General features: G+C 40.2%; 2 protein-coding genes across 12 annotated transcripts in view; both read right to left on the bottom strand.

The window, feature by feature from the left end:
- The window catches only part of LOC144481960 (zinc finger CCCH domain-containing protein 10-like), a 133,016-nt gene that overhangs the window by 35,116 nt on the left and 74,030 nt on the right, over window positions 1-23,870 (bottom strand). For 2 of the 4 annotated variants that reach the window (XR_013495814.1, XR_013495815.1), the window contains exon 3: window positions 12,925-16,732. The exons of the other annotated variants lie outside the window; for them this stretch is intronic. The gene's annotated coding sequence lies outside the window, so the exon portion shown is untranslated. Of the gene's footprint in view, window positions 1-12,924; window positions 16,733-23,870 lie in introns of those variants that run through there. 4 annotated transcript variants of the gene reach the window in all.
- Window positions 1-23,870, bottom strand: part of LOC144481963 (zinc finger CCCH domain-containing protein 10-like) — a 78,216-nt gene that overhangs the window by 19,204 nt on the left and 35,142 nt on the right. For 2 of the 8 annotated variants that reach the window (XM_078201161.1, XM_078201169.1), the window contains exon 1: window positions 18,675-21,843. The exons of 4 other annotated variants lie outside the window; for them this stretch is intronic. The gene's annotated coding sequence lies outside the window, so the exon portion shown is untranslated. Of the gene's footprint in view, window positions 1-18,670; window positions 21,844-23,870 lie in introns of those variants that run through there. 2 more of the 8 variants (XM_078201163.1, XM_078201164.1) reach the window with 2 other exon arrangements.

Below are 23,870 nucleotides of genomic sequence, written 5' to 3'. Positions count from 1 at the left end.
GTTTCTGTTTCATCAGGACTGTCGTGACCTAAGTATGAGGGGGTTCATAGACATGCACCTTGTTTATGGAAATTATAACTGGAGACTTCAGATTGAATACAGCTGCTGGTGGATGCAAGAGCTGAAACAATTGGATGGGAGGTGAGAAATCCCACGAATGAGGCCAAGTTGGAAAAACTGAGTTTACACATATTCCCACGTTTGTGCAGGAAGTAATGTAAGTACTTGTAACTGAGTATCTTTGTCATATTGACTACCTAAAAAGTTACCATTTTACATAATATCCATCACCTGTTAATGTTTCAGCTATGTTGATTTTAGTTGGTTTGTTACATTAAAATTTAAAGCAAAGTCTTGTCCAGTGGTTTTCTTTCCATTGGCGTTGTGGGGATTCTTTTCAAGGAATTGTGACAAATGAGCAAGCGATACTTGGCATGGAACAGTATGAAAACTGCAGTTTCAGAAATCATCTCATATAGAAATGGTCAAGGAGAGAATGTGTGAAATTGAGTCAGGTGGTAATGATAGTGCAGAAAAGGATTTCAGCAGTGGGCGGCAGCAAACAAAGAGCTATGTTACATCTTGTAGTTCAACCTAAGCATTCAGCTGGAGGTGAAGTCAGTCAGGGGTCTTGAGAGTTGTTGGCGGGCACAGCACAAGTCCTATTTGATCTTGCCAATTTTTAGAAAAATGGAGAAAGTTTAGGCTCATGTATGACTGAATGTCAGACTAGCAGTCCCATGCTACAAAAGAGGCGTTGAAGTCAACAATGATGATAAGTTGGGCACGGTGCCATCAGCACACATATGGAACCAGAAACCCTGCTTATGCAATTATGTTAGCAAGAAAAAGAACAACATTAGAATTTGAGGAGCGATGATGTTATACAAGGGTTGTTACTGACACTGAACAGATTTTAAATGGTGTGTGGGCAAAAGCTGAACTAAACGGATTCAAAGAGTGAATTATGGACCGAGCAAGTATAAAAGGTAGACATTCAGAGATGATGCATTCAAGGACCTCGAGGGAAACTAGCTATGCAGCAGTAGCTTGAGGAGACAAGGAACAGTGCCTAAACAAAGGAAGCAATCAACATTGCTAGCAAGCAGTGGGGAAAAGGAAAGTATTTGAATAATCAGGAGTTGTGTGGAGGAAATAAAGAAAACAAGAGGATGATCTGCAATTGTTTTTTTCCCTAAATAATGAAGTTATTTAGAGTCATCAGCAGGCATTTGTTAAATAATAAGTTAATGAAATACCAGGGCTACGTCATAGGCTGTTTACACAGCCTGGTGGCTATATCTTAGACCCAATGGTCAATACAGATGAACTTCCCATGATCATATGCTACCCCTAGAAGCACCGTAGTGAAGGCAAAAGATAGCTTCTGCTTCTAGTTGAACAATGAAAAACAGCAAACACTAGCAGTCATGCCAGGTAGCTTTCATTTAAGAATAAAACTCCATCCAACATACACAGTATGAAGTGGGGGCAGGAATAGATAAGAACATGAAATCAAAGGCCTGGTGCATCGAAATGTTAAGCGGTTCCGAGAACAATGGAAGCTGTGGTCATTAAATTTAGCCAATTCATTGATGCAAAATTGACATGGCTATGTAAGAGGGACCATTAGGCAACTGAAAATCGTTAATGTGGCTGTAAGACATTGAACCATATTTTGTACAATTGACTTTGCATTTGAAATGAAAAAGGCACCAAAACAACAGCTGAAGAATCTTGCACAGCTTCAGGTGCTTTGGGGCAACAGGCCAGACTGAAACCCTTTAAGCATGTTGATTGCTTCCTTTGTTTAAGCACCGTTCCTCAGATAACATGACGGAGTGAGGATTCTCTGCTTCATTATAGCTAGTAACTTAAGACTTAGTAACTCCAGTTCCAATGAACATGGCCATAACTGTAGCTGCTTTTGTTCAGAAAATCTGGGTATATGCAGCAACGTTTTGCCCCTCAGTAGCAGTACTGCATTTTGATCTTTTCTAACAGCTGAAATGGAGCATATTGTTTACAATATTGTTTTCACTTTATCACTGCAATTATTAATGCTATGTTTAAAACCGTAAAATGTATTCTGCAGAGTTTATTTTCACGGGATAACTACATTGGGGTGGGGTGCACTCTATATGAGCATCAATTTCAGTAAAGTTATAACTTGTGTGTGTGTGTAAAATTAAGCAGGGCTGTAGCCAATTATTCTCCAATAAAAATATTTATTTACAGATGTGCTGCCAGAAGAATTTTGCTGAAAAGTGACCCAACACTTAATCACAAAGAAACTGATGAGAGAGTTTTCAAAAGCCAATTTAACCCAACTGTCCTGAACCAAACACCTTGTTTATTTATTGCAACTTCACAAAGGCATTAACAAGCCTCTTCCAAACAAAAAGGAACTGTTGGAATCATCCCACTAATAGTTATTACATGCAAAGTATCAATTTCAATTTCTGTGAAATTTAGGGGGGGGGAGCTAAATAGAAGCACTAAGATTTGGAATTAATAAGTAGGAAATAAATCCCATTTCTTTCCCTTCTCAGAAGCACTCCCACTGAATCATTTATGAGCAAGGAGCACCCACCAATATTTCAACCAGAGCCAAGTTTTAAAAAAATGTTATTTCTGAAAAGCTTTCTAAAAATGTAAAATTAGGGCAAATTCAATTACCCCAACCCACATCACTTAAAATGGAGAACGGTAAGGAAACATCCAATATTGAGAGGGAGGATTGGAGGCCACAGTGAGAGGGGGATAAAACCCAAGCTTATCCTCACTGCCCCCTAATTTAGCTGTTTTTCCTTCATAATCTTGCTGGTATCTCCAAATTGGTCTATTCTTTTAGGTTTTGTTTTAAGTAACCAATGCTCATATGAAAATATAGTCAGACCCACTTTTCTACATGTTTTTTCCCCAAAGTCCTAAAATCTAGACTCGCTGCACAATTTCCTACTTTTACTCGCGACTTCTGATGTGGAGGTATGTTAATAAGATTTCCAATGCATTATCAGCAGCAAATGCAAGAATTCAAGCTACAATCCCACATTTAACCTGCCCATTTTCCAAAATGTAGCAATCCTAAGCATTCTGTTGTTGTGCCTCTAATGGTGCCAACAGCAACCGAATTCTCAAGCCAAGAGAAAAATCTGATATGGATTTCCGCTTCTGATTGTCATTTACTTTAAGCACAAGAACAATTGATGCCCTGATGGTTCACTCATTTACCACCACACATGCCTCGGGTCACTTTCAGACCTTTGCCATTGCTGTACTTGCATCTCAACAGCTAAAAAAAACCTGACCACAGCCTACATTTCTCACCAGGAACTTATACTTGGAAGACCCCAACGCCTGCATCAAAAGATTAAACTCAAGACAAAAGCTCCTACATCACTGATGCCAACTCACCACTCCGTATAGCCTCTAGCCTAGCTCGGATTGTTAGGCAAGTAGATCTGCAGCTATCAGAGGGGCCCAGGCATTGGATAATTGCTTAGCAGCAGCACAACACACTCACATATGAGAGGGCTGCATGCAAAAAAGATAGGGTTGCAGATTTTTGATATCCAAGAAGCACCTGAGGCATAGTTTTCCAGTTTATTTCTCTGAAAACACAAACTGATGCTACATGAAATCAAAATGGTTTGGTATATTTTCCCTCTTGCTCCTCCAACTATTTAATCTTTTCTGTAAAAAAAGAGTTGAATTAAGCTGTAGAATCCCCAATGGGAAAAGCACCGAATCTAAAGCAAGTCACATGTCATTTATGAACTAAAGATACCTGGTCACTAGCAACAAATCCTGTGGCATTACAATTAAAATTGTGGTTCATTAAATCGGAAATACTTGTTGTATTAGCTGCTTCTTGCAATTTTGATCAGGGTCTGCAAAAATATGCAGAATTTAAAAACCAGTAAATTGAACTAGTGTGAATCCCCTTTAAGCACTGAAGTTTAGTTCCCGGCTGACATCCAAATTCCAAGTTCTGATAGGTCACGACTAGAAACTTTTAACTCTTGTTTCTCTCTCCACAGATGCTGCTAGATCTGCTGAGTATTTCCAACATTTTCTGTTTTTTATCTATTCTCGTAAGGGGAGATTACAGAATGTGAATCAGCCTAGATGGAAGGATCAAAAGAGATACTGGGGATGTTCTAAGGAAGCAAAGTGAAAAATTTTGGTTGACAAAATCTGAATAGGAAGATTTGCTGGATGAAGGACTGACTTCTTGTGCATTAGCCTTCAAGTGCTTTTATATGGACCTCCATAATGATCTACTACCAATCTGTCCACCTAAATCCACAGTATGCATTAATAACCTCCTATTGTTTAGGAACACAAAATAATGTGAACGGGACCTTTTAATTTCCCTAGCCTCAAAACTGGAATCTCTTCAATAAATTCTGGGCAGTTATTTCCTTCATAGACAGCATGAGCCTAACACTTTGTCAATCTTTATTAGTTGGAATGAAAAAAAAAGTAACAAGGTTATACATCTGCCTTCAATGATTTAATTGCTCCCCTCCCATTCTATATTTACCATTCTCATGTTAAAGGCCTGCCTCCCTCAACATCCAACCTTATCGACTACTGCATATCCCAATCAACCCAATGAAAAAAAGGGTGGCACAGTTGTTAGCACTGCTGCCTCACAGCGCCAGGCACCCAGGTTCAATTCCAACCCTCAGGTCACTGTCTGTGTGGAGTTTGCATTTTCGCCCAGTGTCTGCATCAGGTTCCTCCAGTTTCCTCCCACAGTCCAAAGATTTGCAGGTTAGGTTAATTGGCGATGCCAAATTAACCCTCGTGTCAGGGAAATTATCAGAGTAAATGTGTGGGGCCTGGGTGGGATTGTGGTCGGTGCACTTGATGGGCCAAATGGCCTCCTTCTGCACTGTGGGGATTCTATGATATCATTCTTTAAAAAGTTCTCTACTACCTACAGTGCCTTAGTGACCTATATTGCCAACATAAAAATACTTTTAGTTTCATTGCATTCCATTATGGAACCCTGCATGTCATTTATCCCTTTTTCTTCACTATACTGAGATCACAATGGCTTCTCATTCTTTTTTCTTATATCTAAAGGCTTTTACATCCCAACTTCGTATCATCCCAATCATGACATCTCTAGTTTTGGGCTAGTTAACAAATTGTTTCCTCAATTAGAAGTCTTGACCCTTCACCTTGGTGATGAAATGTATACCTGTGCTCGTTATATTAACAAGAGCCTCAATGCCTCCATACACAAATCCACCTTACCTTTGGCGAGCGAACAGCCTTCAGAGCTAGATGCTTCAGTTGTTTTCCAAAATGTCAACTTCCTTAAAAACAATTGAGATTATGGGCAACACTGCTACTGTACCATTTACTGCCCACCCTTGGTTGTCCGGAGGTGGTGGGCCTTGTGCGATTGCAGCAGTCCTTGCGCGATTGCAGCAGTCCTTGCAGTACTGATTCCCTCAACAATTTAAGTAGGGAGTTTCAAGATATGTATCTGGAAACAATACCTGTTCATAGTGGAAAACTTGAAAGTGATGACCGCCTATTTCCTGATGTTCTTGTCGTTTTCAATGATAGCCTAAGGCAGGCATTCAAAGCTTTCTGTAGACTGTATCTATCTGCAGCCAGAGTCGGCCAGTGGTAGACATAGAGACCAGTAAAAAGCCAATCAAGTCCCAAGCCCAAATTTTGTGGCTACTACTATAGGTAGGCAAAGGCTACTTCATATCTGGTGTTGTGAATGGAGCTGAACACAACCAGCAACACCCAGCTTTGCTCTTGGCATTTGCAGAGGGAAGGTCATGGACAGATGCTTGGGTTGCAGACACTTCCCTTAAGACGTCTGGCAGTGATGTTCTGTAGATGCAATGACTTATCAACTTCCTTTGCATCAATTAGGTGAGCTCCACTGACCCCCAATATCCCCTCTACCCCAGTTCATACTTAATAAGGCTCAGACTCCCCTACTCATTCAAATACTGCCTTGCTGTTGAAGGCTGCTACTCCTGCCTCCCCTTTGGCATTTCAGCTCAGATCCATATTTCTAACAAGGCAAAGATTAGGCTGAAGTTCTGGCACAACTAGACTGTGCAGCTTATTTGCGATTAAGTGTTGACATTTATCATTGTGACACTACCTTCATGAAAATGTATTTTATTTGAAGGGAGTGAAGAACTGTTCCGCATTCAAATGATTTTCAACATGGCAGTTGATGCCAATATTTAATGTGGTTCATCCACGATTGGTGAATATGTTCAAAATCTTTCACACCTAATTAACAATTAGAGCAGGCTGAAGGGGAAAAAAATTACACATCTGCATGATTTTTAATGTTGTGATTTCAGGAAAGCATAGAAGAGTCCCAAGTAGATTCTCTGTGGGCACCAAACTCATCGAGATATTCTGATAGATAAGTACCAGAGCATAACATTTCTTCACTCAATTTATCCCAAATCAGAGAGCAATAGATATGGCAAGAAAAGTGAGCTGGACCAGAAGGTACTCAGAATAATCAAGGCCACAAGTCTTGCAGATTTAACCAAAAAAGTGTATTCTTCACTAGGATTAATTCCAGTAGTGTCAGTTGAAAAGCTTCTGTAGATGGTGAATTTTAGACCAGGCTGTCAACAGTTTCTGCACCATACAGATCAGAGTAGAGCACTCTCCAATTCATGCGCTACCTGGAACCAGGCTAGTTAGAAATTCCTGCAATCAGCAGTAGGAAGCAGACCTTTCCATCAGAGGACTTTTGAGGCTTGCGCTCCATCACCAACGTAGTCCTTCTGCCCATCAACATTGCTGTTTTAGAACATAAGCTGAAGCAATGGGAACAAGTTTCATCTTCTTCAAAAGTTATACTCTGATGGCAAGCAGCCATTTTACGTTTTCCCCATTAGCACATTCAACCAAACAACTAAGGTTTACAAACCACTGTTGAGTTTTGCACATAATGACCATTTGCAAGAGGGACTGAAAAGCCATTGCCACTTGCAATCCAGCAAACATTTAAAGGCAAGGAGGAAGAAAGGAACCACTTTTTACTTCACAGGCTTGAGAAAACGAAGTTGGAAAAGACAAACGTACATCTTGCCTTTCTGTGAAACAGCATCAATAGTTGTAACAAAAGATTGACATTTATTATGTATGACAAAATTGAATTGTATTCCACCTTAGTGTGTCATTTTTAGTACACTGAAAGGAGCAGCAAAAATAAATACTTCTTTAGCTACATGAACAGGACCTGTTCAGGGAATTCCCATTTTTCTTGTGTATCCAGTCACCAAATCATTAGGCGTTATTCCACTTTTTGGATTTTTTTCCAAAAAAAGCCTTTAAAATAAATTTAACCACTTACAAACTTTCCTATTGACTGATTGATTGTTGTTCTCATCAAGATGTGTGCTGGGGAATGAAATACTTTCCATTTTAGACACAGAGCATTTCCAGGTCAGCTGCAACATAGCGAGATAAAGAACCATGTTTTTCCCCCCATCTCCACTATCTAAGCCAATCTTACAAGCATCCTTGACTATACCGGCATAACACTTCCATTTTCCACAGTGACCTCAGTATTATTCATTTAGTGTTGAATTTGGGGCAAGAATCTATTCCCATTACAAACTCAGTCTAGGTCAGCAAGCGTAGAGACTGGGGACAAGCATGGGGCCAAGACAAGGCTACCTAAGAGGAAGAGCAATCTGGGGGAGGATGAACTCAGTGGGCCTGGAGTGCATCTGCTTAAGTGCAAGGAGCGTAACGGGCAACTCAGATGAACTTAGAGCATTAATGCATGCACGGAACTTGGATGTGGTTGCAGTGACAGAGACTTGGTTAAAAGGACAGGACGGGCAGCTGAATATTCCGGGGTATAAGTGTTTTAGGCAAGACAGAGGAGGGGCTAGAAGAGGTGGGGGAGTAGCAATACTGGTTAGGGAGCATATTACAGCAGTACAGAGGGTAGACAATTTGGAAGGATCATGTAACGAGACACTGTGGGTAGAGCTCAGAAACAGGAAGGGCGCAGTCACTATGCTGGGGGTATACTACAGGCCTCCCAACAGCCCACGGGATGTTGAAGAACGGATATGTAAGGAAATTCTGGACAAGTGTAGAAAAAAATAGGGTTGTTGTAGTGGGAGACTTTAATTTCCCTCATATAGACTGGAAATCCCTTAGGGCTGGGGGTCCGGACGGGGAGGAATTTGTAAAATGTGCCCTGGAAGGCTCTTTGGAATAATATGTTGATAGTCCAACTAGAGAGGGGGCTATACTGGACCTAGTACTGGGGAATGAGCCCAGTCAGGTCAAAGTTTCAGTGGGGGAACATGTGGCGAACAGTGACCACAATTCTGTAAACTTTCGGATAGTCATGGAAAAGGACGAGTGTTGTCCTATGGGTAAGGTGCTGAATTGGGGGAAGGCTAACTACAGCCGGATTAGGTGGCTGTTGATTGGGAGGCGCTATTCGAGGGTAAATCCACACCTGGCATGTGGGAGTCTTCTAAGGAGCAGTTGATAGGAGTGCAGGACAGGCATGTGCCTGTAAAAAGGACAGGAAAGGTAGGATTCGAGAGCCGTGGATAACCAGAGAAATTGTGGGTCTAATCAAAAAGAAAAAAAGAGGCATACATAAGGTCCAGGCAGCTAAAAACAGATGAAGCACTGGAGGAATACAGAGAAAGTAGAAAAGAACTCAAACGGAATTAGAAGGGCAAAAAGGGTCACAAAATGTCAGGATTAAGGAGAATCCCAAGGCATTTTATACATACGTTAGGAACAAGAGGGTTGTCAGAGAAAGAGTCGGACCTCTCAAGAACAAAGGAGGGGAATTATGCTTAGAACCCAAGTAGGCGAGATCCTAAATGAATACTTTGCATCAGTATTCACAAAGGAGAGGGACACGTTGATTGGTAGTGTCTCAGAGGGATGTGTAGACCCGTTAGAACAAACTGCAATTACAAGGGAGGAAGTGTTAGGTGTTTCAGGAAGCATTAAGGTAGACAAATCCCCAGGGCCAGATGGCATCTGTCCTAGATTACTGAGAGACACAAGAGATGAAATTGCTGGGCCTCTAACAGAAATCTTTGTTTCTTCATTGGACACAGGTGAGGTTACAGAGGATTGGAGGATAGCAAATGTTGTCCCGTTATTTAAGGGTAGCAAGAATAACCCGGGTAATTATAGGCAGTGAGCTTGACGTCCGTGGTAGGGAAATTGTTGGAGACGATTCTTAGAGATAGGATCTATACACATTTAGAACTGAATAGTCTCATTAGCGATAGACAACATGGTTTTGTACGAGGGAGGTCATGCCTCACAAATTTGGTTGAGTTTTTGAGGTGACGACAAAAATGATTGACGAGGGAAGGGCCGTGGATGTCGTCTACATGGATTTTAGTAAAGCATTTGACAAGGTCCCTCATGGCAGGCTGGTGCAAAAGGTTAAATCTCACGGGATCAAAGGTGAACTAGCTAGATGGGTACAGAACTGGCTTGGCCATAGAAGACAGAAGGTAGCAGTGGAGGGGTCTTTTTCTGATTGGAGGTCTGTGACTAGTGGTGTTCCGCAAGGCACTGTACTGGGACCTCTGCTGTTTGTGGGATATATATATACAAATGATTTGGAAGATGATGTAGCTGGTCTGATTAGTAAGTTTGCAGACGACACAAAGATTGCTGGAGTTGCGGATAGTGATGAACATTGTCAGAGAATACAGCAGTACATAGATAGGCTGGAAAATTGGATGGAGAAATGGCAGATGGAATTTAATCCAGATAAATGTGAAGTGATGCATTTTGGTAGATCTAATGCAGGGAGGGGGGGGGGGGGGGGGGGGAGAGCTATACAATAAATGGCAGAACCGTCAGGAGTATAGAGACACAGAGGGATCTGGGTGTGCAAGTCCACAGATCCTTAAAGATGGCAGCACAGGTGGCGAGGGTGGTGAAGGCATATGGCATGCTTGCCGTTATTGGACAGGGCATAGAGTATAAAAGTTGGTATATGATGTTGCAGTTAAATAGAACGTTCGTTAGGCCGCATTTGGAATACTGCGTCCAGTTCTGGTTGCCACACTACCAGAAGGACGTGGAGGCTTTGGAGAGAATGCAGAAAAGGTTTACCAGGATGTTGCCTGGTAGGGAGGGCATTAGCTATGAGGTGAGATTGTTCTCGGTTGAGGGGCGACCTAATAGAAGTTTAAAAAATTATGAAGGACATACCGATAGGGTGAACAGTTGGAAGCTTTTTCCCAGCTCGGAAATGACAAACACAAGGGGTCACAAGTTCAAGGTAAGGGGGGCAAGGTTCAATACAGATATGTGGGGGACGTATTTTACACAGAGGGTGGTGGGGGTCTGGAATGCACTACCAAGCAAGGTGGTTGAGGCAGACACGCTAGGATCATTTAAGACTTATCTAGATAGCCACATGAACAGACTGGGAATAGAGGGATACAAACGGATGGTCTAGTTAGGAACACATGATCGGTGCAGGCTTGGAGGGCCGAAGGGCCTGTTCCTGTGCTGTATTGTTCTTTGTTCTTTATGGATATTAACTTCATGAAGTGTGCAGTGGCAAGTCATGTTCCAGGACTAGAAAGGGAGATTGGAACTAAAGGTCCACCATGATAAGTAGAAAATCTGGAAAATAATATAAGATTTTCTAACAGTTATAAAAACCCAACTGGCCTATGTCCATTACAGGAAAAAATGTCATCCTTAGCAGGGTACTTTGTTAATATCTCAGTGCAATGTTGTTAAAAAAAAAATGGAGAAAGAGCAATCATTTAGATTGGAGGAAGGTAGAAACCACTGTTCTACAAGAATCAGTGCTTAAACAACTGTTATTACTAAATCCAAATCATTAATGTAAATTATAAATAACTTTGCTTGCAGATTTTTCCAAATGGGGAGGTATAGTCAACGTTTAGGAAACTGCAATTATGAGATAGAAACCTTGCAGTCAAGTGGTAAATAAACATTTAAAACACGGATAACTTAGGTGATGTACTTTGGTTGGAAAAACACGAAACTCACCTGCACTATGTTAGAAAAGAAATGGAATAGGGGGTACAAGAACAAACGGGAACTGAGGATGCAGATGAACAAATTAATAAAAAAGCAATCCTAGTCAGAAAATGAATTAAAATGCTAACACACTGGCATTTATTCCCATGGATATAGAATTTGTAAGTTTGCTAGGACCCAGGTCAGGATGTACTGTGCAGAGCTCTGGTCTCTCTGTTACAAGTTACATAGAAAGTGGGAGGGAAAAACAATTTTGGGGGTGGTACCAGAACAGAGATTACAGCTATCCGGGGAGGAGGGGTATAAAGTTAAAAAGACCTGAGAACATTCTTTAAAATTATGAGCTAGAAAGAGTAGCTGTGGAGAGAATGTTTCCATTCATGGCAGAATCCAAAACTAGGGGCCATAAATACAAGATAGTTACGAATAAATCCAACGGAGAAATAAAGGTGGCAGAATGTGGAACCATCTACCACAGGATGTAGTTGAGGCAAATAGCTTAGATGCTTCCAAAAGGAGGATGGAAAAATATATGAGGTAGATGAAATGAGACTTCTGTGGGAATATTCACACCAGACTAGTTGGGTGGAATGACCTGCTTCTGTGCCACATACTCTTGTCAATGTTACACATGTAAAAATGGGCAATAAACACAATTTGTCAGCGACACCTACAACCCAAGAATGAAAAAAGATTTATAAAACTCATTCAGCAGCTCGAAGGAACTTGGGCCTTGGTCCCAAAAGTAAAAAGGCTCTAATCAACTAAACCGCCCATTACTCATCAATGCCACTAGCATCACAGCTTCTCTACTGTCTCAATTGTTTTCTGAGTTAAATAGCCACATCTCCTAACATAGTGAAAAAATAAATTTACCAGGTGTGAGCTACCTTTTCACACACCCGTCTGCCTAGAGATTTACTGCTCTAATAAAACTCATTAAGCATGTATAATTGGAAAAATGGCAAACAGGGGTCAAATTCCCAATAGACAAAGTTGTTTTTAAATTGAAGTTACAATCAGGATCCCTGATATATCAGCAAAGTAATCTGTGGAGCCACACAGATTACAGAGCTCCCAGGGATGGTGCTTAGTCTGATTGGAGTTCATTAATTTTAGCTATAGTGGAATAAGTCTCCAACACACACCCTCCCACCACCAACTAGCCTCAGCAACCCAGATTAGGGCGAGAAAAGCCTGGGTGCCCAATCCTGAACACTATCCCATTAACCTCAATGGAAGTGCATATATGGTCAAGGAAGGATGGGATCATACTTTGCTACGATGCCTCCTGTTTTGAATGACCAGATTTGGGATTTTTTTTGAATAATAGAAGCACATTTGCTATCTTCTGGCCCCCTGGCATAACCCGATTTGATTAAATAGAATTTATATTGAAGAGAATACACCAGTTTAAAATCGGGAAAAGGACAGGCAGCTCACCATCTGTTCCACACTTCCTTTAAGCTAGAACTTACCAAAACATCTCTTTCATATGGTTTAGATTTCTAAAAACCTTCCTAGGTTTTAAATTGTATACAAAAGAATTCCCCATCCTAGGTAGGTCACAAAAAAATACATCAAATCATTGACTACAGTCAGAGTGGAAGTAGCAGAGGAGGTGGAAAGTAGGTGGTAGCCTTTTAGCATCAATGCCAAAGCCACTGTTTTCTCCCTTGTGTTAAACAGTTCCAATATAAACTGCCGTTTTATGAACAGGAGCGATCACCTCTAGAAACACTGGCATTATCAGATTGGCCTGAATCGAGTTCAAACTCATGTCTAGAGGTAAAGGATTGCATTTCATCTCACTACACCATCACATCCCAAAATAGGCAATGCTATTTAAGTGTGCCCTATAAACACAAGGAATACAAAACAATACACAAATGAAAATTTGCTTTATTGTTATACACTCAACAGACTTCCATAGAAATGAAGGTGAACACATTTTTGCTTTAAAAGGTCAACAATTAAACAAAGTACACTTAGTTTAGGACTGTATAGGTTTTGTTGTCCTGGAGGTCTGCATCAGTGGAACAATTAACCATGGGAAAGAACAGTCTACATGTAATCGCATAGAAAAGCATTAACCAGAGCAAAGAATCATGTAGCAATCAATATATACACATTATACATATACTGTTGCATTAAACCTTTCCAGCCCATAAGATGCAACTAAAGCAGTGATGATTTCCCATTTTTATTGGCATGCCTAGATAGACAACCATGTGTTTACTAACCCATCTCAACAATCATTTCACTACAAAGTCCAATGTTGGAAACAATGTATTTTGGGAACACAGTAATAAAACATTAAAAACGGAAATAAAAAATTAAAACTAGTTAGCAATCAAGTGAAAGTCAGAATTCAAACTGAAGAAACAAAAATGCAGTTCAGATCAATGGCAAACAGGAGTACACTTATCAACTGCAAGATAGTCCCATGTTTTCCTGGAACATTCACACTCTCCAGGGTGCACAGACCTCACTAATGACCACATCAAACCTACTTCAAATCACAATTCTTCTGTACAAAAAATGTGAATGATTACAATAGGGTCTGTGTAAGTTGTGAAAAAACAATTTCATTGTTTCTTCGACTCCAAGAAATCCGATTACTTCCTTCCTTCTAGTTGATTAAGTATATTGTGGTGTAACCATTCTAGTCTGGAAGTTTTGACCAGACCAAAAAACCTATTGCATGTCTGGTTTCTTGACTGGAAAGGATTAACAATAACCGATGAATAGCCATAAACAAATAACTGCTCGCTCCCTCCCCTCCCCCCAGACAGTTAACTTTAGCTTAGGTGATTCCCAAATATTTAGGTAAGAGCGGGTGTGTGTGTGTATGTATATATATAGGGGGTGGGGAGAAGAAATGTCAAGTGTTAAAGTCTTGACCCCAAGCTTTAAGTGGAAAATAAACTCACATAGTACGTACAAACACCATAATAAGGGATAGATGGATGCCAGAATCCTAAACCACTGATGCCAGTTATGACTATAAATAGTATCATAGTATGTTTCAGTGCAGGAATCTAAAATAAACACTACAAGAGCGATACTTCAAGCACTGTGGTTTAAGGAACTGGAAGAGGCTGTACAGTCAAATCCATGCAAATTTAAATCAGATACATTAATAAGCAGATTCCTGCCAAGTCCTGCTGGGACAAATCGTTAATGACTTGAGTAGTTTATGCAAGTCTGATGAATAAGCTTTTATCTTGTCCTATCACAAACATGTACACCAAACTATGATTCATCCATCCCTGTGTACCAGTTATAACTAAAATAATTCATATTCCTGGACTATAAGAGGAATTCCAAAAATATCTGGTAGATGCTGTATTAGCTTGATATCCATCATCACTAATACCTAGTGGTAATGCGATGAATTGCATTTTGCAACACATGGCTGAATTATATCCCTTGAGCTGAAGTGTAGAGGGAGATGAAAGCATGTGGACAAAAGGAAATTAGAAGTACAGTAGTTGGGGCTAGTCTGTGTCCACCATTCCCAGTTGAACCAGAGAAGAGAAGCAGGAGGAGGTTTATGTCGGCTTTATTTCCTGCAACAGCAAGTGCAAGATCAAGATTTTCAGAGGCTTGGGACCAAGATGCCTGGCCCCAATGGGAACAGCAGAGGCAACAAGAAAAAGTTAAATTTTATGCATAGTAGCTGGGGAATTACTAAAAAGCAGGCAGAATTCTCTGTTCACCAGAGTTCAGTGAAAATATGGCAACTAATGTCTACACTCATTCAACTATTTTAAATCGAGTTTTAAAGTAGAAAGCAATGCAAGAAGAGTAACAGGAAAAACTGCATGAGGTGTCATGCAGTGGTCCTGGGTTCCCACCACCAATGCAAAAAACACCCCACTACAATACAGATTTCCATAGACCAAAGGACCACCAACCCAACAATACCTTCTATGCAAAGCATTAAAATGCCTCACTTCCTGTGGCTTTTGAGACAGGGTCTAAGTCATTGGCTTGCAAATGATTGACTTGGTTCTCATAAAAGTCAGTCACATACAAAATAACAGATAGGAGGCAGCTACATGTTTAAAAAATGATTTGGGTGTATTAAAGGCTATACTCCATTTGTTGGATTTAGCTGACAAAATAAATCAGGACAACAAAATTGATAGAGACTTATACAACCCTTCAGTACCCAAGACTGTTACAGTTTGCAACACACACCAAGGCATCTCACTATAACACAAAAGTTTTGCAGTACAGGTGGTTAAATTAGTGGCCAATTTCTCCACTTAATTCACTTCTGTTTCAGCCACTATGTTTTGCCAAAGACAAATCTGGCATATGTTTTAAGTCTTCCAACAAGTTTTCAGAAAAGCAAAACGTGTGAAAGCAAGAGAATACTCTCAAATCTGTACTCATAGGGCCACAATCCAGTCACTGGATGTAAAATTTTCACAATCACTTGGAAAATTGCACAAGTCCAACACTGGATTATAACCCAACTTCTCCTCACACATTAAGTATTTTCAAAGTTCTCCCATTATTTTTTCAATGGGAGGGAAGTCAAATTCTACAAGTGGTTCAAATGTTCATTGCAGGGAATTGGGGTATAATCATGAACAAATATCAAAATTTTTGATACTGTTCTTACTTCACATTCACCCATCCCCTGAATGTTAGAAAGGGTAACACAGCAACCTGACCTGAAGTTATTCAAGCGACTGAACTAGCTTTTATTTCCTCCCCCTTCCCCTCCCCCCACATTTATAAATTCAAGGTAGGTGGTGGTAAAACTGCCTTGTATCGATTGAGCTTGTGGTCTTTTATAGGTCAATTTGTAAATTTGTATCTGTAAAGCAGAGTCCCAGCACAACATTCTCAGATCTGACAAACTACATAGGTTTCTTTATTAGTATACTGAAGTGACAAACAAGTATGAGAGCTGAGTCACACCTCTTTCAGGTGATCAACTCCAATGTCACTGGGTGGCGAATCTCCCAGCTGTTGCAGTGGGTGTGGGGGTCATAGGTGTCATGGAGGTCATGGGGGTCATGGGAGTCATCATTCCCATCTTCACTTGGTTGCGGAGATTTGCATTCTGCTCCAGGAGGAGCTCATTGGTGGCCATCAGGTTTGACACCTGTTTTTGGAGATCCTCAACGCGCTTTTGCAGCATGAGATTCTCTTCCTTCAGAAACCGGTAGTCAGCTGCGCCTGGATTCTGCATGCCGTAGTCGTATACTTCAAACCCCATGCCCTCCATCCTTCTCCTCTTCATGTGGGCGTCGTAGCCATCATAGTGGTCAGCATCATAACCTCTAGAGTAGAGGTCATCATAGCGGTCATATCTGCGTGCCAAGGGAGAAAACACCTGGCTGTGCGCCATACCTTGGTTTTCATAACCATACTCGTCGCGCTTTACGTGCAGGAACTTACATTTGGGCCCTCTTTGACAGTCACCCTTCTGATAGTCGTGGCAGATCGGAATCTCACCTTTATTAACGGGTAGATCAGAAGATAAAAGGCCAAGGGTGGACATCTCATTAGCGTCTGGGTGGCGGAACTTGCAGCGCTTACCGCGGTTGCAGACGTTGCGCAGGAAGTCACGGCAAATATCATCTGTACTGGGGCCAGCCTCCTCGGTGCCGTTATCTGGCATTTTTATAGATTAATTCTGCGCTGTTTAGCCAAGGCGCTACGCAAGCAACTGCAAAAGAAAAAAAAAGGCAGGTCTTTATAGAGAATGAGCGATTCATTTACAAAGTAACTATTGCGCATTCCATAAAACATTGAATTCAGAGTAGTTGCAGTAGCAACATCATCAAGTGACTACTAGCAGTGAAGAAATTTGTGCAATGTGCTTGCACAACTGGGTGGGGGGGGGGGGGGGGGGGGGAGAGAAAACAGAATTCACAAATGAATCATTCAGATCCACATGTGTGATGGGCGCAAAAAAAGTACACACTGCTTTATATTTTGGGGTTGTCTACAAGTTTTCCAATTTACGTCATTTAAAAAAAAATAGTATGGACAATGCCACAACAAATCGATTCCTGGTGCGTCGATTTAAACTTTTCCTATTGAAAGGAGTACAACAGGTAAACTGAGTGCACTCAATAAGCAATGCAATATACAGATAGCCAAACAAATCGTGTCAGACTACATCATAATGGGCAGTCTTACACATGTTACCAACCTCAACTGTACCAATGAGCAGAGGATAGGCGCACTTCTACAGCAGAAAATTGTGAAGTCACCCCCAGGTAATTTTGCAATTCAGCTGACTTCTCAAAAACAGTATCAATGAGCCCAGGATGCACACGAACTCCTCAATGTTGCAGGAAATGTGTTCCTATATTTACAGCAGACTAATTTAAAAGAAAACAAGCAATGCAGCCTTAAATGTGATTTGTTAAAGTGAAGCATCTCATCAGCATGAAGACCTTACGAGTCCAGACTTCCCTCACTGTCAAGCTCCTTTAGTGATAACTGAGGATATCCTGAAATTCCATGAAAATCAGCATTACATTGAGCCTGCTGGCCTGAGAGCCACCTGATTTCAGAAATTTGAGGGTGCACTTTTCCCATCCTATCACAAAGTTTAATCTGGTTGCACAGAATAGTTCTCAGGCTGATCTTGCTGCTTCATTGGTTTCCTTGGAGCTACTTCAGATGATTCTCATCAGAGTACATCCAACAGCAAGAAAACCCAAACTCGAGTCACCATACTTGCACCCAAGTTTAATTCTATACATCATTTTCCTTGATAAAATGGTGCGAGGTGGGGGTAACCTTTTTACTGACTCATATTGCAAAACCAAAAATATAGTTAACTCTTCCGATTGTGGCTAACATTCCCATTTTCCGTACTGGCCGCACGAGTGATTGTACTTTTTACACTTCCCGTATTGTACGCAACCAATTTCAACACAGCTTTTCAGATTACTAGGCTCCGAGGCCTTAACTTTCGGCTGCATGAATCAACTGGATACATAACACCACAGAATTAAACTCACAATCCAAATATTTAAAAAGTTGGAATAAGCAACAAAGTGGATGACGAGTAACGGCAATAGAAAACAAACATATTTGCATAGACGGATCAGCACCTCCAAATTACGATTAGGTCCTCCCAGACACGAGCGATTTAGCGCGTCAATAAAATTGGAATTCTAGCCGTCTCAAACAATTTTCAACTAATTCCAAATACAACTTGTAAAAAAAAGTACCGTTTAAATATGGGGAAATAATTGAATCTTTCATGTAAAATATAAAGCCGTCCTTTAAACAGGATTCTCCTCCCCTCCCCCACACAAGCGCTGATTTTTATCCTGCGTGCCACGCACCAACTGACGCATTTTATTCGACGGATACTTATGTCTTAAATCTACCTTTACCAAAATCATTCGACAAAGTGACTGGGCAACCCCAGCCCCTCCAAATTACAGCCCTTGAACCGGGGTCTCTCAAACGCGCTCGCTGGGTTTCAGGCTGTAATGGCGCCTTTAGGCCTCGACTTCCTGCTACAAATAAAAATGACCCCGACCCGCCAACAAACATGAATCTTCTCCATACAGCGTGTACACAAGTCAAATATTGGAATCATCTCAATGAATCCGAAACTGTAACATGTATTAAAACTCACAAACCAGGGATGGGTTTACCTATACAGCACAGCACAGCTCCTTCCCTCACAAGCTCCGACACAAAGAGGCTCAACACAGGTCCTCCCAGTCAAGGGTAACTTCACGACAAAGAGCTTCAAACTCGGTCCTCCCAGTCAAGAAGGACTCCAACTGAAAAAGGCGCAACACAAGCGTCTTGGACAATAAGGGGAAAAGCCACTAGGTAAATGGCAAACATTATCTGCCAAATGGAAAGCACTCATTTGGATTTAAAATGTGATTTTTTTCATTTTAGGAAACGCAGCACACAATACATTAAATACTTTTGCAATTAGAATTATTTATTTTTGTCAAAGGTCTGATGCCTGAACAAGGGTTTCGATTGTGTCTGGATAGAGGGTGTACTGACTTTTAAAAAATGAATATTTAGTAAATCAAATGTTCCCGCTATTTTAAATATGAAAATGGAAACACAATCTTATTTTAATAACCTAACTTTTGGCCGTCCAATTTAAGGGAGAGATGTTGCAATCTGTGTTCCTCTTGCTGCCATTGACAGCACTGTGATGTCTACCATTACTATTTTTTAAAACAAAATCAACATTTGATTAACCATTTTCAGTGTTTGCTATAATTAACAAAGTTGTGTGTCTTTATTTAAATCTAATTCCTTAAGTGTCGTCGGGCCATATGCAATATCAGTCAGAGCTGGCAGTCAACTTATTCCAAGGCCTCCCAACTGGCATGTAGCGTTCATTGATTTTCTTTCTTGCTTAGCCTTCACAGGGCAGTGCAAGTCCTCTTATTAGCTATACAAAAATGGTAGTGAAATGAACAGGACGACTTGAAAGGTACAAACTATGGCCTCAAAAAGAGTACAGTAAGAGTATGAGTAAGAGTACAGTAAGAGTACAAAAAGAGTATGCAGAATACTCAGGTGTGGACAATTTATCATTTCCAATTAGTATTTCACTTCAATTTGACAATTCTGTGATCACTTTCAATTCACAAACATTACTGTGCAGTTGTTTAAATTAACCTTCACCTCCTGTTTCAAGTCATTCACAAAACTAGGAAAGGCACATCTATACTCATCCCTAACCTTTAAATGGTGCACAATCTTTCCCAATCATTGCAACGCTAACTCCTGAGAAACACACAAAAATAGAAAAACTTGTGGCCAATTTCAAGGAAAACTCCAAGTTTCTCCCTTGTTCCAGGAGACCATGGTTATTTTGAGAAACGTGAATTATATTTTCCCTCCTGCCCTGAACTTTAGGGACTGTACCTTATAAACTGTTGTGTGAGCTTTTGATAAGCAAAGAGTTAACTACTGGTATGTGAATAACTCTGCATAATTAAGTTATACATCAGTGATTGCATATAGACATTTATAGAATGTTAGAGCAATTCGGTAAGACGGAATAGAAATAAAATTTTATCTGAAGTGTATAGTCTCGTGACAAGAGTCAGGAAGACAGTTAAATGGTTATTCTGTCAGCATACTTCTGAATGGCAACACCTTTGGGAACAGTTAAAAAACAATTTAGACTCCAAACATCTGTATGCCTTGGACTCTTGTTTCTTGTACATCAATGGTTCATTGATCCAAATGTGAATAGAATATAGTTAGTATATTGCTGCAAATGTGAATGGAATATCAATCATGTGAATGGTGCAAGTTAATTGCTTTTATCAAACATGGTTGGAGAAACTCAGCAGGTCTGGCATCATTTGTGGAGAGGGGAACAGAATTAACAAGAAGTCAAATATGACTTATTTCCAAAAAAGTTATATTCAACTTAAAAGTTAATTCTGTTCCTCTCTCCACAGATGCTGCCAATCCGGCTGAGTTTTTTCTGCACTTTGTTTTTATTCCAGATTTCCATCATCCACAGTATGTTTCTTTTATTATGGTCCTGGATACCAGAGCTCGAGAGGGCTCTCCAAAAGGGTCCAGCACACAGAAGTACGGGTTCAAAAAACAAATAGTACAAAGAGAAGAAAAGAAAGTAGAAAGTCAGACCAGACCAAAACTAATGTTGACCTGTGTTCAAGCTGCTGCAGAAAGTAAAGGCCATTTGCGACTTGTAAACTAGCACATGGTTAAGTATTGCTTTATTACTTAATAAATCCTCTTAATTTGTTACACCAAAACTAATGTGTCAATTTTCTGTCTTGTCAGGAACCCAAATAAAGGTTAAAGTGATTTACTGAACCTTAAATTATCCTTGATACATTACTCTCCCCTCCCCACCCCCCTCAGACATGTCCTAAAGGCTTTTGGAACATTGTACTCCAAACAGGACTAGAAAACAATATTGCTATCCATCCAGTTAATTCCCCAAGACCACAAATCTAATAACTCAAGTCTTTCAAAAAATGTATCGATGTTGTGACTGAAATCTCAAGCAAAACTCTACTGGCTCCATTATGTTTGATAGGTTAATCCACATTTAACTACCTCACATTTGCACAAAGTTGCATCCAAAATACATATTCACCTCCTTCCTGATCACAGCGTGCATCCATATTTCCTTATACTCAGCGAGCACCAACTATTTTGGGATTCAATTTCTTTCAAGCAAATTTTCATTTATGTATCACCTTTCATGACCTCAGGGCAACCCAAGCTCTCAACAGCAAAGGAAGTACTTTTGAAATGTAGTCATTGTTGTAAAGTAGGAAACAGCAATTAAAATCTCAAATGCCTCAATAACTCAAAACCACCTTTTTCTAATGCAGTACAAACATCCCTATTAACATTCATTTCTTAAGATCTTAACACACCCAATTTAGTTGCCCTTCTTTGTATTTCCTCCAAGGACAAAATCCTGCCCCCATTCAAAGCTGTGTCAAGGATCAGCAGAACAGTAGGTTAGCACATTCTCATTTAATCTCAGGAATGAGATTTGAAATGCACCTCACATCAACTAGTCGAGTTTCTGAATTATACCTGGTTAATGCATGCATGCTTATAGCACAGAAGTGTCCATGGTCTGGAAGTATGGCTAGTAGATGGCTATAAAATAGCTAGTGGAACACCTGGTGCAGACACTAGGAACTGTAATTATCCATTCTGCACTCAACACTATGATTTTCAATAAATAACCAAAAGGAAAAATACTGGAAATCTGAAATCTAACATAGTTTATCTTTGCAGATACTGCCTGGTTTGCTAAGTATTTCCAGCAATTTCTGCTTGTATATTAACAAATGATCTATCTTCCGAAGGTTTGATAAAGGAGGAGGAATTGATAATCTGAGCACTGGATGCTGCTCCCAATCATTAGAATTTTAAAAAATTCAGTGGCCTGAAAACAGTACATTTTCAAAAAATTAAAGACTGCAAGTTCATAACACTATTTAAGCCATCCAAATGGCACATAAGTAAATTTTGAGCCATACAGAGGCAAGGAAGATCTCAGATTAGATCCTGGTTTTTGCTAATCTTGACCATAGGAAGGCACAACAAATGGCCTTTTGCCCTGGGTCAGAAACTCGTTGATACACATGTACAATTTGAAGAGCGTGAGTGCAAGTTTTTCCATAAAATAATTATTGTTCAAGCCAAGAAGTTTACCAATTCATTAAATCATCAATGTGAGCAAGATCGCTCAAAGGCAGTAGAGTAAGATGGCAACAGAATTCTCAGAGAGTAAGGTAACTATTAGGTTTGGAAGGGGAAATTAGGTTTGGCTGGGCCAAACTCTTGTCAACATCGAACAAGATCAGAGTTATGGAAAAATCACCATCCATCCTATAAAATGGAATGCTATCAATTCATATATTTGGAAAATTGCCTTGGTACCATCAACCATTAGACAAAGAAAGAAAGAAAACAATGCAAGCCAATATGCTTGTGTGCTTCTCTTAATTCATCTCAGAGTGGTGGAAACTCTACATCAATTTGTGTTATTTGGCTCAAACTGCTCTTTCTGCATGCATGTAAAAAAAAAATCAATAATTGCTTCTCTGATCTTTCTCCAAATATCAAATGGACAGTGCAAAAATCATACATGCCACAACAATGTTCGAATCAGACTGTGCTCAGATGATCTGAGGACCTTTAAAATGCTACAAAAAAGAACAATTTCAAGTGTAAAGCTATTAAAATTCAGAACACAAGACAGAGTGGCAATCAGGCAAGAAAGTATTGCAGGAAGTTTAAACAGACAAGAGATTCCAGGAGGAGGACCCTACTTTAAAGCTGCGTGACTGTGGAGAGAGGTTAAGCAAAGTGACCTGGCAAAGTGGAATAATGTTCTTTCAGTCTGTAACGCTATGCAAATATAAGTTCTACAAATTGAAATAGGCTATTCCGATTAGACTCTTTATTCTGTGCATTTCATCACACTGGAATAAAGCAGTCGACAAATGAAATAAAAAACTACTTCACCTCAGTGTTAACTCAGCCCGTTTTCAGAGAAACTGAAGGAGTACATGCTAAGACATGGGAGAGCTAGTCTAGGTTACTAAGTTTCATGGATATATTCCCAGGTCCCCAGCATACAAGAAACTACAAAGGGTCGTGAATGAAGCCCAGTCCATCACTCAAAACAGCCTCCCACCTATTGACACCGTCTACACTTCCTGCTGCCTCGGAAAAGCAGCCAACTAAGGGCCCCATGTACCCCGGACATGCTCTCTTCCAACTTTTCCCATCAGGAAAAAGATAAAAAAGTCCGAGGACATGTACCAACTGACTCAAGAACAACTTCTTCCTTGCTGCCGTCAGACTTTTGAATTGAACTACCTCACATTAAGTTGATCTTTCTCTACACCTAGCTATGACTGTAACATTACATTCTGCACCCTCTCCTTTCCTTCTCAATGTATACTTTGTCTGTATAGCGTGCAAGAAACAATATTTTTCACTGTATACTAATACGTGACAATAATAAATCGAATTAAATCAAATCAAAATCAAGTTAAATAAAGGGTAGCTGGAGTCAATGTCCATAAATGCAAGGTGTTTGGACTACTTTCAGAAGTGACAGGCACCGCTTAACCAGAAACGGTATCTACGGCAGCCTGAATTCTTAACATTGACATTCTTCTTGCATTCTCTCCAGAAAAAAGATCAGGTAAAAACTTTAAAGCCAACAGGTCATTTAATAGTTAGTTAGTCAACTTCCATAATTTTATAATAAAATCAATGTCTGGGTGATAAATGGCAACTTACACGAGGATTCACATTTAAGGTAGGGTGAACACAGC

This window comes from Mustelus asterias, chromosome X (genome assembly GCF_964213995.1).
Source record: "Mustelus asterias chromosome X, sMusAst1.hap1.1, whole genome shotgun sequence".
NCBI classification, from domain to species: Eukaryota; Metazoa; Chordata; class Chondrichthyes; order Carcharhiniformes; family Triakidae; genus Mustelus; species Mustelus asterias.
Note: the sequence above shows the minus strand (reverse complement) of the source record. Positions and strands in the feature narration are given on the sequence as shown.